This window comes from Lepus europaeus, chromosome 4 (genome assembly GCF_033115175.1).
Source record: "Lepus europaeus isolate LE1 chromosome 4, mLepTim1.pri, whole genome shotgun sequence".
Taxonomy (NCBI): Eukaryota; Metazoa; Chordata; class Mammalia; order Lagomorpha; family Leporidae; genus Lepus; species Lepus europaeus.
The window spans coordinates 156,995,739-157,011,163 of record NC_084830.1 but is presented as its reverse complement, the minus strand read 5'-3'; the positions used below and the strand labels follow the sequence as shown (position 1 = coordinate 157,011,163).

The 15,425-nt window shown below is 39.2% G+C and overlaps 1 protein-coding gene across 2 annotated transcripts in view; it reads left to right on the top strand.

Moving 5' to 3' along the window:
• PRR16 (proline rich 16) overlaps positions 1-15,425 on the top strand; it is a 297,143-nt gene that overhangs the window by 195,241 nt on the left and 86,477 nt on the right. The window contains exon 3 of one of the 2 annotated variants that reach the window (XR_009865761.1): positions 6,843-6,886. The exons of the other annotated variant lie outside the window; for it this stretch is intronic. The gene's annotated coding sequence lies outside the window, so the exon portion shown is untranslated. Of the gene's footprint in view, positions 1-6,842; positions 6,887-15,425 lie in introns of those variants that run through there. 2 annotated transcript variants of the gene reach the window in all.

The following is a 15,425-nucleotide window of genomic DNA, read 5'->3' as shown; positions in this document are numbered from 1 at the left end:
ATTACAGAGAGCACAGGAGATTGACAGAAAGAGAAAGATCTTCAGTATGTTGGATCATTCTCTAAACTGTTCTCAATGACCCAGGATGGGCCAATCCAAAGCTAGGATTTTCAAATAGGTCTCTCACATGGGTGCCAGGGGCCCAAGTGCTGGTCCCTCTTATGCTACCTTCCCTGGCTCATTAGCAGGGAGCTGGATCAGAAGTGGAGCATCCAGGACACAAACAGGCGCTCACATGGGATGCTGGCATCGCAGGTAGCAGCTTAACCTGCTGTACCACGTTGCTCTCCCCAATAATAGGCAATTGAACACTTTTATCTACATAGAGAATGCACTACAGTATAACCACACATGCAGGTGGTGTTCTCACAGAATGTAAAATGGTATTGCACAGCTCATGACACCATCAATACATAGTGTAAAAATAGAATGCATCTTGAAAGACAGAGCCCTCAGTAATGAAACTGTAATAGGAAGTGTTTATGGACTTTTTAGCTTAGACAAAGTTGGGCCCATTTTGGAGGTTATATTTGTACCCATTATTATATCTCTATATCTTCTAATAAAAGGCAAGAAGAAAGTGAAAGCTGACCAAAGTTATCCTTTACCACCCAGTAGGAATAGTAATTATGAAAAGAAGTGTAACTGTTTGTTTTATATTACTCTTAGTCTAAATAGAAAAATATCTTCAGGGCTGATGCTGTGGTCCAGTGAGTTAAGCTGCCTCTTGCAACACTGGCATCACATATTGGAGTGCCAGTCTGGATCCTGGATGCTCCACTTCCAACCCAGCTTCCTGCAAATGTGCCTTTGAAGATAGTGCATGAAGGCCCAGTTACCTGGGCCCTTGACACCTGAGTCAGAGTCTGGAATGAAATTCCTAGTTCTAGTCTTCTACCTGGGCCAGATCTGACTGTTGTATCCATTAGGATGTGTACCAACAGATGGATGATTCTCTCGCTCGCTCGCTCTCTCTCTAGCTCTCTGCTTTTCCCATAAATATAAATTTTTAAATGATAAAAATATCTTCACAAAAATACAAGCATATGCAAAAGGAAAAATTTCCCACTTTTCCAATTTATGTTTTATCTATACCCTACATCATTAGTTTAATAAAATTTTAAAAAGAATTAATCTGCTATGAGCAAAAGTAATCTAATGTACCTCAGATATCTTGTGGTTGAATTATAAACTGTGCGCTCAATGTTTAGTGAACAAAAGAAGAAGGCACTGTGATATATACTTTAATCAGATGGATCATTGCTTACCTTTTGGCAGCCACACACAGTCCCTGAAAGTATCTGAGTCTTGCATCTACAAATTCTAACTTTAGCTCTTTTTAGGTACTCCATGAAGAAAATTCTGAGCAGTTCTACATATAATTGCACTGGGAATGGTGTTATCAACTCATGAGTCACTGCCTTGACTTTCTTCCCATGGGATATATACGGGAATGCAAGTCAAGTTCTATAATTATCCTGAAGATTCTGCTTCTTGCTCTTCTCTGTTGGTAGTCAGTTTTGCGATAATAAAAACTCAGTGAAGTTTTCTAAGTGAGGAGATGATTTATGAGCTATAAACTTCTGTCGCATAATTATGTAAAGTGCAAGGAATGGGACAATTACTAGACATTATCCTAAAACCATATGATATTTTCTGGGTCAGTGTGTAGTGGGGACACCATAATTAAGTCTTTAAAGTAAACACTTTGTCGTTTTAGAATCACTCAAGTTGCACGGTACTGAAGTAATGACAGATGTTGTGCCACCAGCAGGGCTCACAGCAGTGTTGAAATTAAACTTCAGTTACCTACATCTTAGTGGAGCAGCAGTTATATGAGGTGTCATTTCATGTAAAGCCCTTGGATTTTCTTACGCTGATATTAGAGGGGAAAAACCAAAGTGAAACATAGGTTTTGAAGATGCCTCTCTTCTGAAAATGTCGTGGAATCAGTATGGGTAGATTTCTGTGAAGACTAAGGGAAAGTGGAAGGCAATAATGCTTACACTGTCCTTTTAGATGGCCCAAGCTAGGTAGACTAATATAGCAACACCTCTATATTATAGTTTTGCTGTTTTATTACTGATGAATATAATAGGTTTTAAGCTGGAAATACAGTACCTCACTTTCACTATTTTACCAAAATGCAAACCATAGCAAGTTCTGGGCTTGCCTAATGCCCATGATTTTTCTTTCCACAACATCAGCATTTAATTGTGTTCTTCCTCGACCTGAACTTTGGAAATCTTTCCTTTCTTCTGAGCAGTTATTTTGACACTTGGAAGGGGTTACCTAATGTTGTTTTGACATTCTTAATGTGTTTGATCTTTGCAGAATGTGGAAAGGGATTTCAGGCAATTTAGCTACCATCTAAAATGAATGAGCTGTTGAATAATGCCAACCTCATTTTCTCCTGTATTGTATCAACAGCCTCCCCTTTCCCCTCACCCACCCCCAGATCAATGACTCTTATTTTGCTTATTTTCCCTGAGAAGTTCTGTGTTCATGTCATTGCCCCTGAAAGTGTCACTGTCATCCACTAGTATTTCATTTGTGAATTTCCTCTATGTAACGTTGACCATAGAGCTAAAAATAAGAAAAGATCCACCTTGTGGAACTTCTAACAATCCAGATTATAGAACCGTCTCTGATAGAAGCGTGTCCATCCTTTTGTTATTAACTATAGATATGGCTGTACACAACTTGGCAATGCAGTTTTCAGTTCTCCCAACCACCACAGGGAATCTTGAACTAGCTCAGTGACACAGTGTTTGCTTTGAGGGAGTTATGACTCATGGTGGCAAACATGATCTCTAGCCCTAATCAAGGTCTTTCTTTATACCAAACACTTTTCTAAGTGTTTTGCACATATTTATACATCAAAACATGATTTTTTTTTCCTTCCTAACGACACAGCGTCTTTGATGCTGCTATTATCTGCTCTTTACAAATGAGAAAAAGATGGTGGCACTGGGAATTGGCTGTCTGGTGTCTGGGCAGGCCAGAGTTGCCAGCAGGCCGTCTACTGCACAACCTGTCTTCCCTGCTGCCTTCAGGACTGCTGAGAGCAAGGATCCTGAATTCTGCACAGCTAATCTATCAAACTGAAAATTTTCATTAACTGGAACTTGACTGAGGAAGTTAGTGGAAGATAGAAAATAAGAGAAAAATAAATTTATTTCTTACTAGTTGAGATACAGTAGGCTACACATGATGGTACCAGATCTCCTGAGGACCTTAGAGGAATCCAAGTTACTCTTCCCTCACTCTTAGTCTGTGAGACTCCAGAGAAGGAGTCCCCCAAGCAGGCGTTGAGCGGTACAGGAGTATTGAGATACCACAATGATGGACAGGTTGACTGGAGAGTCCTGTGGATGCTTCTTCCTCAGCCCTGCGTGTCCTGTCAACCCAGGCTAGCTACATGGACTTCGCCTTCACCATAATCTCCTTATATCCAGATAGAGGAGAAGATCATTGATGAGGAAGCTGAAGTTATCCTACCACCATGTCCAAAGGAGTAATAGAAAATGCTATTGAAAACAAAATTCAGTAGTCATAAATATTGTACACGTTTATGGAGTACCATGTGACGCTGTAACACATGAGTATGGTACATAATGTCCAGTCAAGGCAGGCATCTATCTCATTAAACATTTAGTACATCCTTCTGGTGAAAAAATTGAAAATTAAATCTCCTAGATTTTTATAAGAGGGAGAAACTAACAGTACATTGTGTATACCACCCTACTGTGCAACAGAAATCCAGCACTTTTTACTCTCGTATTACTGCCATTTTGTACCCATGAATCAACCTTACTCCATACTTCCCACCCATTTTCATCCCCAACCTTTGGCAAAGACCATTGGACTTGGAACTTCCATGAGATCAATGTATTATACACTGTATGTGGGGAGAGATCATGTGGTACTTACCTTTCTGTGCCTGGCTGATTCCACTTAATGATCTTCAGATTTTGTTGCAAAGGATAAGATTTCGACCCAGCTTATGAAACAGTAGTCTTCCGTTCTGTGCATGTACTATCCTATTATGTATGTATCACATCTTTACCTGTTCATCATTTTGGTGTGTAATTTAAATACTTTATACAATTTTATGGACTTGCTTTCTATACTTGCTGATGAACATATAATCGCATCACAAAGTAGAATGCCATCTTTAAACAGGGATGGAGAGAAACTAATATTAACAACAGCAATGCTAGAAGCTGCGTGGGAGAAGTTTGACACTGTTTACTATGCTGCATCTTGTATTTAATACAGCCTTTAGCCACCGTATTTATTTCTAGCTGAGGATACTCAAGAATATCCATTGTTAGCTTAGCATTTCAGAATTGTGTACCAGTAAATTCACTCAGAGTGTAATTTGTGAAATTAAAGTGTGTTACCACTAGGAATCTGTGTATCTTCTAAGAGTATTTGTTCTAATTAGAGGATAAATCTTTAATCTTTTGTTTAAAAGAAAAATTCATGGTTAAAACATCATTTTTCAGTGGCATTTAAAAAAATATGACAAAACACCAGCCAACTACTGCGTTGCTGTAATCATAGTTTGGAGCATATTTGAATCCATAATTCTGTGATGTTCCTTCAGAGGTGCAGAGAACTGAATGCTGTTATGGTTTCAGTGTGAAATAAGTGAACATTGTCAATCATAGTCCCAAATATCCTCTATAACTATTATTTTCTACCAATTCAAATAATACTTTATGACAAAAGCAGAGTATTTGGGCTTATTTTCACTTCCTTTAAACATTCAAAATTCAATCAAATAAAAACCATATTTTGCTTGATATTTAAAATACAGCACTCAATTTTTTAACAGATTTGTTTTTTCTGAGAGGACTTAAGGAGAGAATTAATACTAAAACACCTCTTCCATACTATTTCCCAATAAATGCTCAGATAACTCAACTTCAGATTTCATCTGTATCTAGCTTTCCCATCTTGTGCCTTTTATCCAAGTGATTTCCATTTTTCTCAAATATTCCTTTGAAAAGTCATCCTCAAAGACTCCTCAGTAGAGCTGTGTGCTCTCCCATCCACCTGATCATTCGGCCTCTGACCTGCTTGCCCGCTATCCTGCCAGTACCCAACAGAGAAACATTGCTTTGGTCATTTCATCAAAATCCAGAATTGATGATGGCTTAGGATTGTCTGCTGTATAAAAATCTTAACCCTCGACTTGGCAGTTGTATCAAAAACCTCTCCACACTTCCTTCTGCAGGCTCCTGAGCTGGGGAGCTCAGTGCCCAGAACAGCTCCAGCCGGGTGGTCTGATACCTGACCCCTGCAGGCCCTGCTCATCTTCAGCCCCTATCCCTTCTCTTGCACTTGGAGCCCCATCCTCAGATGATGTCGCAGCTTCCTGGTGTTGTAAGCCTTGCTGTGTGGATTTCCACCGCATGCAGGAATTCTTTGTAAACTTAAAACAAATCTCAATGGTAACACGGTACAGCATGGATAAAAATATGTAAAAATATGTATGGAAAAATAACCAACTTGTATTTGTAAAGTGTGTGTCTTCTCTTAAATTAGCAATATCGTCACAGATGACGTCTCCTGAATCGACTTTCCTAACAAGAAGGTGTAAGGTGTTGATTTTGAAGGAACTTAGGGATTTAATGGAACCCCTTCCCCTTGTAGGGTGGTACGTTGACCTTTTTAGTGAACCGAATAACGTGCAAATTGATGCTCACAAATGTGAGTTTCCTCACTTGATAAAAAATTCATGCCTATTAAAACAGGTAGTTCAAGACAGATTGCTACTCACACGTGTGTTAGAATCAGAATCTTGTCAGAGAAGAAGAAATGAGCAAGAACATTTGAGCTGATTAAGTGGTTTCACATATGCAGATAGTGCTCAGCAAAAATGAGGCAAAGTGAAAATTAATAGAAGTAAGCCTTCACTACAAAAGTACATGATTTAGTGCATATTTTAATTAGCTCACCAGTCATTTCATAATGTACAGATATTTCAAAGCAATGGGTTGTACATGATAGTAATGGAAACTTTTTGTCTTCTTTAAAATATAAACTAAAAAATGTTAAGAAATAAAAAAATTAAAATATTTTACTTAAAAAAACTGGCCTGAAACCACTGCCTTTACATTAACGTATGAACATAGGGTTCATTTTTTGATACGATTATTTTACTTAAGTTCCTCATTTAAAAATGTGCTATACATTGACCGTGTAGACAAGGTGCTGCTTTTTCCTCCCAAGGGATATTTACAGCTGATAAGGCGATGTCGGAGAGACAAGTCTGCTGTATAAATGTTCCCATGAGGACAAGGTTTTTAGTCAGGTTTATTTTTAGTCATTCAGTGGCGCACATTGAAGACGCATGGCATCCTACGCTGTGTCCAAATCACTGTACAGATGCTGATGGGGCAAGAGTGACAACCCCTGCCTGCAAGGATCTCAGATTCACAGATGAGAATACAGGAGGTAAAGGTCGTTTGCACCTGGAATAGTAGATGGCATTCTTCTTAGGCCATCCTAAACTTGTCTACTTACTGGAGCAAACATATAAAATGATATCCTTTCCCTTCCTGTTGCGAAAATTCTAATAGTTTTGCTTGGTTATGTTCAGCATTCACATCAAATGTATCTCCTAAGCCCGGCTATGTGAAGCTTTGTTATTTTATTTCCTGTAGAGTGCCTATCTCTGGACCGAATGCAGGGTGTTCTTCCTGTGGTGTTTGATGAAATCACTTTTGGCAGCCATCTCAAAATGTATTTGTTGACTGAATTCATATGTAATATGCTTTATTGATTATCATTTCCCAACCTCATAGCCTTTTCTATTGCTTTTATTTAAGGTATTGTTCCTTGCAGTGTTTGGGAAGATTGGAGTGAGAAGCGGAAAAGACTATTTTTACATCCGAGGTTCTCTGTGTAAGAGTTTCTTTGTTGCCAGTTTAAAAGAGTGACATTTACTTAGCGTGCAGTTTGAAAGGTCAGTCCTCATAAATTTCCTAATCCATGAAATGAGGAAAGCTCTTCTGGATGTCTTATAACCACAGGTGGACGTAAATAGCTTTGATTACTTGATATATACTAATCTTCAAAGAATAGGGGGATGGAATTGGATTTGGCAGTAGGTAGTACCTCAAGGTATGTTAGGAGGTTTTCAGTGAGTTAGATACTGACGATACAGCTGGCCTTAGGTGGGCGAACAGAATTGTGAGATTTCATTTTTCTGCTGCTCAGTTCAAACACAGAAGCTAATATAAGGGACCGTTATCTTAAGAGAACTCAAGCTTAGACCCCTTTCTGAACTCCACAGAGAATAACCCCAATGGCTTATCCAGGCTCCTCTCTCCTCTCTCCTTTCCTATCCTAGGGATGTGTTACAAATCTGGAAGAACACAAGGTTCCGGTAAAAGTGTGGAGTTAATCGCACCTAAGAGACCATGACTTCATTTACCAGATGGAGAGATGAGCAAATTTGAGTATCTATGTTCTAAAAATTCTTAGTATCTTACAGGATAGAAACTAGAGCACCACTGTACCCGGGGGCATTTTCTGTCTCAGAAGCCTTGTTTCTTTGTTTTTCTAAGATCCAGTGGGCATCGCAGCCCTCCTAAACATCAACATAGGTTGGGGAGGTTTCCACTTTGAACTCCATCCTGCACCAATTAAGCAGAATCTCTTTATGGTAGGCCTAGGCTTCCGTAGGTGATTCCAGTGTATCTGCAGAATTAAGAATCATTAAATAACAGTATTTAGACAATGTACCTTTGAAACTGTCCTAATGAGAACAGTCCAAAACTGGTTCTTATGAAGTCTGAGGCACCCTTTTATACCACATGTGCAGAATGCAATGTGCTTAAAAATCTGTATTTTAAAAAATTTCTATGGAGATTAAAAATGTGTTTATTTGATGCAGCAGTATAGGTAATGATTGTCCTATTGAGAAATCCATTTAAAGTGGGGAATGTGTGGCTTTCATGTACTACCCACCATTCAAAGGTTCTGTGATTCAGTGGCTCAATGTCTTTTCCAAAATTTGACATTAAATTGTTAGGAGCAAAAGTTGAATTGTTTGAATTTTTAAAATATTGCTTCAGTGTCAGTGATATGTTTAGGTATAGATTGTTGTTCCTACAATATGAGAATAATTCACCAAGAACAGCTCTTCAGGCTTGCTGACAATGCAGTAAAGCTGGAGCAGCTTGCAGTATCCTGACGTTGTCATCAGTCATATACCCTTCAAGACCTCCTCAAATTGCACATTTGTAAGTTGTGTTGATTAAAATAAACTTATATGTAGTTTGGTGTGTTCCACATTTACCTTAAATGAGTTAAGTATCTCTAATTTTTTCAAGTTTATTCTAGGAATAGAATTACCATTTTTTGGTGTTCAGAACAATAATGTTGTTCATAGTCTGTTCCAAATTATATTTTCTATTAATTACATTTTTCATTATAATCATGTTTTCCACACTGGCTTCAAGAAACTTCAGTTGTTTCTTTGGTCTTTTATTTTTGAGTTTTTTTGGGCATGGCAGCCACAATGTATACATTACTAATTGGGATATGATAATCATTAAAAGTATCCAAATTCTGAATTTTATGTTAAACATAAAAAACAACTATAAACCATTCACAGTACCCTTTACTGACCCTGTTGCAATTGTTTCTTGAAATAAATATTGCCAGTTAGTAAACTTAAATTAGAACCATGCATAGGATGATGTAGATAGAAAAATTATAACAGATCATAAGCTTTTAAAAGTCAAATGTTCCAACAAAAAAGGACCTTGTATGCCATTGGTTGCAGACAAACATCCTTTGAAAAAGTCCTTAGTCCACAAACTCCCATTGTATCTTTCATCATTCTCCTTTAACAGTCATATAACAAATTCAGAGAAATGCAATATAATTGAGTATAAAAATGGCTTCATATGGCCTGCCAAGAGATCTCAGTACAGAATAAAAAAGGAAGAGACCATTTTCGTTAATGTGGTTATGAAGATCCCATTAACATGACACTGGAAGTGACTGACTTTTGTACTCGGAGAGCAGCACAGAAGAAGGGTTCCTTGTGCTAAGTCAGGAGTACCTTCGGACTAGAAAGGATGTAAGGGCTCTCCCATTGACCAACCTCCTCCATACCTCCTAGGGTGATGACATTGAGTTATTCTTGCTTCGTGATTTTATTGGTCCTGAAGAGGAAACTTAGTTTGGCTTTGGGTGCATAGTGTTTGCTCTCTGTGCTTGGAGTGTGTGTTGATGACAGTGCATTTGAGCTTGAGACCTTAGGTGCCCTCTGGCCAGGATGCAGCTGTCAAAGCCCCATCATTGTTATTGGTGCAAATGTGCAGACCGTTCAGTCTGGCTCAATGGATGCTGGAAATAGAACTTGCTGTTAGTTCCTTGAGTGTATTAATCCATAAAAAAAAAAAAAAAACCTACCAGAATTTTATTTTTTGTTTGTTTGTTTGTTTGTTTATTGTTAACTACTATTATAATACTGCTCTTGGGGATTTTCAAGGATCTCAAGATTCTGTTGTTTGAAAGAGTGGGTGATGGAGAAGAGCAACATGACTAAGTAATCCTTCTGTGCAATGTTGTGTATTTTACATAGGCTACTTTATTTAATGCTTTTAACAATCATTATCAAAGAAAAGTTGAACCAAACAGACTGAATGGGCAAGAAGACTTTATTTACTGTTACTGTAGTAATGGGTTGTAGGAAGTAGGACTGTTTCAATAAGGGAAAAAGACTGAGCCCAACTTTTGTGGCCTGGCAGCTCAATGTGTTAGGTCATCAGTGTTTGCAAATTACTCTCATATCAAAGTTAGACTCCTAGCTTTCCATAGAACCTGAGACAAGGACACTGTGTCTTTCGTTGATTGCCTTTTGAAGGAATGGATCCCAGGCTGACAAGGATGAACTCACATCTCAAAGGAGCAGAGAAAAATTTTAATGGACAATGGAGAGTTTTCTAAGATAAGAGCTTTGAGACAAGGGTAGCCAGAGGCCATGAAACTCATCTGGAATTTATGGTTGAGGGCAAAGTTAAGGCCCTCTAGTTCAGCCTTAAGGTGGGTGTTTACTCTCCTTTTTAATTCTAAGAGACAGAAGCATGGAGCAGTTAATTTGCTTGCCCTCTGTGTCCCAACTATTAGATGACAGACTTGGGAAACAACTACAATCCTGATCTATTCCAGAGCTGGTAACCTCTCTGGTACAGTTGAACCTGATCAAAACTCAAGGCGAGAGGACGACATGGCCTTACCTGGGAAGGACAGTCAGGAAGTGGGTCCTTAGATGCTCTTTGAATGCTCTCCCAGCTTCTCTAGGGAGTGGAAACTTGTCTCTGAAGAAGCTTTGCTCATTTACTATTATGATGTGCCACATTCTGTGGTTTTCAGCAGTCTGCATAGCTCATTAAATTAAAGGCAGATGGCACTTCAGGACAGGAAGTACCGTCTAATCTAATTCCTATTAGATTCCTAATTCCTATTTATGAAATAGCTCTAAGAAATTCCCATTTACTCCCCTTAAATGAAAATTAGTTCTGTAGAATGAAAGAGTGAAGGCACTATTTTGATACGAGGAAGAAGAAAAATTTATATATATGTATGTATATCTATATAAATAATATTTATATATATGAGGATACTTCAGAAAGTGAAAAAATAGAACTGCAAGTTAAATTTACTTTAGTACAAAACATTTTTAAAATTCATGCACCATTTTCCCTAGTACATATTTCCATGAGTTTTTGATGAGCTCAGATTTCAAGTCTTTTTGGATCAAAATAAACATTTTAATTCTATTTCCCATGAAATTTTTGAAGTACCTTTATGCAAAGGAGTTTTTTTTTTTTTTAAATGTAAGAGAAATGAGGTATGGAGTTGTTAGGGACCCTGAAGGACAAGGGACATTTCCGTTGCAGAAAAAAATAACGCCTGGCAGCTGGGAGGCATCCCCAGGCTCCGATCCACCTGCTGGGCAGTGCTGGGCCTGGGGGACTGAATCTTTGCACTTGGCCATTCAGTTTTTCACTTTTAGGCATGACCATAAGAAAGCATAATTTTCTCTACTCAGAGCCAGTGTCCATGAGACCATTTAATATTTTCATATTACTATTGCTGGTTTTGATTTTAATTTATTAAACGATAACCACCTAATCTTGCAGTGTTTCTGATTATAGCAAAGACACCCTTCACTGCCTGCCCCTCATTAAATTTCCTCTAGAATTTAGTAACAGCCAGGGTTAAACTGTCACCTTTCCTAGGCATGCATTCAACAATCATTTTTTTAAAAAAAGAGTTGATTGTTGCTGATTCCTTGTTTTTAATGTATGTATTCATAAAAGACAAAAAAACTCCTTTTCTTGATTATGAATTTATCAAAAGCTTAGAACACCCATCAAGTGCTTCAGTCCTGGCTGTGAGTTACTCATCTCAGCTTTTCAATAGAAGGCTGATTACTGACTTTTCTCCTATCAAACGGGTTATTCTCTTTTACAGTGGCAGTAATGAGCACCTGGTTGGATTTTAATTGTCAGGAAATGATTTCCTCAGGATACATTCCATAAAATTATCTCCAAACATCTTTTCTTGAATATAGCAGTGTTCCAGTAAACCTCAGAGAGGAAGTGCTAAAAAATAGTTACGTTTGTTGAGGAAATAAAGGGAGGTGTGAAGGCGCGCTTGTGGTTTAATGAGGTACAAGGAGTGATTATCACTCACCGTGGGCTCCAGGGGAAACAGGATTGTGCCTTGCATCATGGAGCACATCCATTTCAGAACCCAGCCCTGGAGCCAAGAGGGGGCCGGAATCAAATTACACGTTCATGCATGGCTTCAGTTTTTTAAGAGTCTGGGAGAATAGAAGGTAGAATTGAAGAAGGTGCCTTATCATTATCAACCCCATTTAGCTTAGATTAGCATCTGGTTATAATGGTACCCCCCAGCCTCTGCTAACCGATCATCAGCAATGATGCCAACACAGTGTGCAGGGAAGACTTTGAGTATTGTCTTTTCAAATTATCTCCTGTATTTATTTTTACTCTTTGGCTCATTCTTTTTTAAAAAAATAATTATGTGTAACTTTACATAGGATGACTCCTTCTGGATAAAATACACTGAAAAGAACCAGTTTCTATTAACACGAAAAGCCCAAATAAACCCAGCAAATAGCCTGATTTAAATAGCATTCATTTTGGTGAGTTTGTTTTTAACCCACAGTGGCCTTCTAGATGTTGATATATTTAAGGGCTTTGCGTGTTTGAAAGGTTTTTATTTCTAGCAGCAAACACCAATTTAGAAATATCACAGCTGTGTTGAAATAAGAACACTGCTTCTCCCCTGATCATGGGCTCTGAATTGCCAGTCCCTCCAGATACAGTTCTACAGATAGCAAGGTCTTCCCAGGGAAGTTCTTCCAGGCTGTGCTTTGGAAGGAAGCCTTACAATTTGCATTTCTCTGTACAGCTTTAATTTCTCAGGTGATTTCTCCAAAAAGGTTACAGAATTTTTAAATTCCCAAGAAGAGCAAGTTCATCATGTAAACAGACTGCACTGTGATCAATTGTTCAGGGAAACTCAGCTTCATTTAGTCATCAGTAGCCAGTCCCCTCTCCAAAGTTCCAGGTAGTTTTGAACCGTCCTGGCAAAGTTGGACCGAGAAGAAATATCAAGGGTGAGGATTTCTGTAAGATCCAGCTGTTAAGCAAGACCCAATATTGTGCTCTTGGGAGGCATAGAAATAAATGTTTTAGTATATTTGAACCAAATTCCCCATTCAACATGAAAGACTAAGACCCTCAGAAATAACAACAGTTGTCCCTGGGGTCTCCAGAGATCTGTTTTTTAAAAATTACTTTTAAATTTTCAATTATTTATTTATTCATATATACTTGAAGGGCAAAGTCAGAGAGAGAACTTCCATCCATCGGTTCACTCCCCAGATGCTGGCAACAGTGGACTGGACTTAAGTCCGTGTCAGGAAACCAGAACTAACTGTGAATCTGAAGCATCTCCTGTTGCTGTAAATCAAAGTGCAGCCAGACTTGAATCCAAGGGTGCCTAACTTAGGTCAAGTATTTGATTGCATTACAGGTTCTCTTCACCATTGTTCCAAAAGTGGGAAGAAACTCAGGTATGGGGATTGGTGTAAGGAGACTGCACCAGAAGTTAGTATAGAAGTGATTTGAGTTTCCTCACTTGTGGCTCAGCACAAAGTTAAAAGCGAGTTAAATCGCTTTGTATTCCCCGCTGTAGCCGTGGATGACTGGTGGTTTGACAGGGACTCAAAAACTCAGTTGCTATCAGGAAAAGGAAGTCAGCTATTTGTGTACCTGAAGGTGATCCAGAAGAGTGAGCACTCACATGGACTGTCAGTACATGTACCTTCAGAGGTCCTGGCTGCCTGCCATCACATGTTGCTAAAATACTCCCGCAGCCTGTATTAAATACGATTGCTTGCAGCTAAAATGTTTGAAGAGACTTTGGAATTTATTCCGATTGGACAAAACTTGATTGACACTTGTCTGCAATGTCTTCATCATGGAATATATTCGTAATCAGAAATGGGTAGGAATCTCTGCCAAGTGAGAAAATAGTTTTCAATTGTAAGAAATCTTATATGAATGCTAAGATGCATTAATTTAACATATGGTAACATTTCACAAACATGTAAATTTTATAAAGTGATTCTTTTTAGTTTATCAGTTTTTTTAAAAAAATTATTTCTTTGAAAGGCAGTTATGGGGGTGGGGGTGAAGAGAGAGAGAGAGAGAGAGAGATCTTCCATTTGCTGGTTCACTCCCCAGATGGCTGCAGTTGCCAGAGCTGGACCAGTCCAAAGCCAGGAGCCGGGAGCTTCTTCCAGATCTTCCATGTGGGTGGCAGGATCCCAAGTACCTGGTCCATGTTCTGCTGCTTTCCCAGGCAAATTAGCAGGGAGCTGGATTGGAAGTGGAGCAGCAGAACTTGAACAGGCACTCATAAGGGATGCCAACGCTGCAGTCTGTGGTTTAACCTGGTATACCACAATGCCAGCCTCTGGTTTATCATTTTATGAGGAAGAATTGGGATCAAAATTGTTATTAACAGAAAAATATCATAAATTCCAGTTACTCTGTCCATATTATCAGATACAAAAAAAAAAAATAACAGGTGCATGTGACCAACCCAGAAAAGGGTGTGGATCTCCTACAAGCATTAACATTAAAACATAGCATAAAGCAGAACCACTCTGTGCATGGCAGCTCCCCACTCCCACCCCTCACACCATATTCCCTTGTGCTGTTACGAGCACAAATGTTGTCTATAGTTTTCTACTGAAACACACGATGACACAATTAATGGCTTAGCAACATGTGTATTATCTTATAGTCCCAGGTCGCAGCAGTCAGAGATGGGTTTGCCTGGGCTAAGTGGAATCAGTGCTGCTTTCTGGAGGCTCCAAAAGAATCCATTCCCTGGCCTCTTCCAGCTTCTCAAAGCAACTGGATTTCCTTGACTCCTGGCCTCTTCCTGTGCCTTCTACGCCAGAAGTGGCCAGTTGAGTCTGTCTCCCCTTGCCTCCCTCTGACCATGGCTCACCTGCCTCGCTCCTCAGCATTTAAAGAACTCATTGGTTCAGTGGACTCTCATGCATAATCCAGAATAACTTCCCCATCTCAAGGTCGTCAATTAGCAATTTTTATTTTACTTTGGATCTTCTTTCCCCTTTGTCATATAGCAACGTATTGTATTGTGGATTCTAGGGATTAGGGTGTAGAGCTATTTGGAGAGCCATTTTTCTGTCTACCACAACTACAATTACTGCAGTTCTTTGCTTACTTTTTGTCTGTCTCTTCCCACTAGAATATAAAGTCAGAGGAGAGTAGCCATCGTAATTTTTAAAAATTTTCTCGTTATCACGTATTGTTGAATGAAGATTGAGTGAATGAATTTAAAAAGGTAACCTACTAAGCGGTTTGTTATGATTTCAGGCTTCGCAGTTAACTTTATTCTCATTGTACTGAGCACTGTGGAGATTTGTGAAAGGGCCCAGCAGAAGGTGTCTGTGTCAGCTTTCTTACTGATCAGAGCTGGACTGGAGCTGGGTTTGCCATCCTCCAGGTACATCTCTTGCGGAGTGGACACACTTGGCCAGGCCTGAAGCTGTTGAAAGCTGTGTCACACCCAGACCTTCTTCTGTTACAGATGCAAGCCTCGTGGCACACAGGAGATGATCTGTGACATGGTCCCTGACCTGCAGAGAAGGGGGAGGTGAGCCACACATGGTTGTCCCTCCTCCCAAATTTGCCGATCAGATAGCTCATACTTCCCCCTCACAGGAGGAATGAGGGCTTTGCAGAGAGAGGTGAAGAGTGCCCCTCCATGGAGCCCCTCCCGTGGACACCTGAAAGGTGGGAGGATAGGCAGTTTCCACT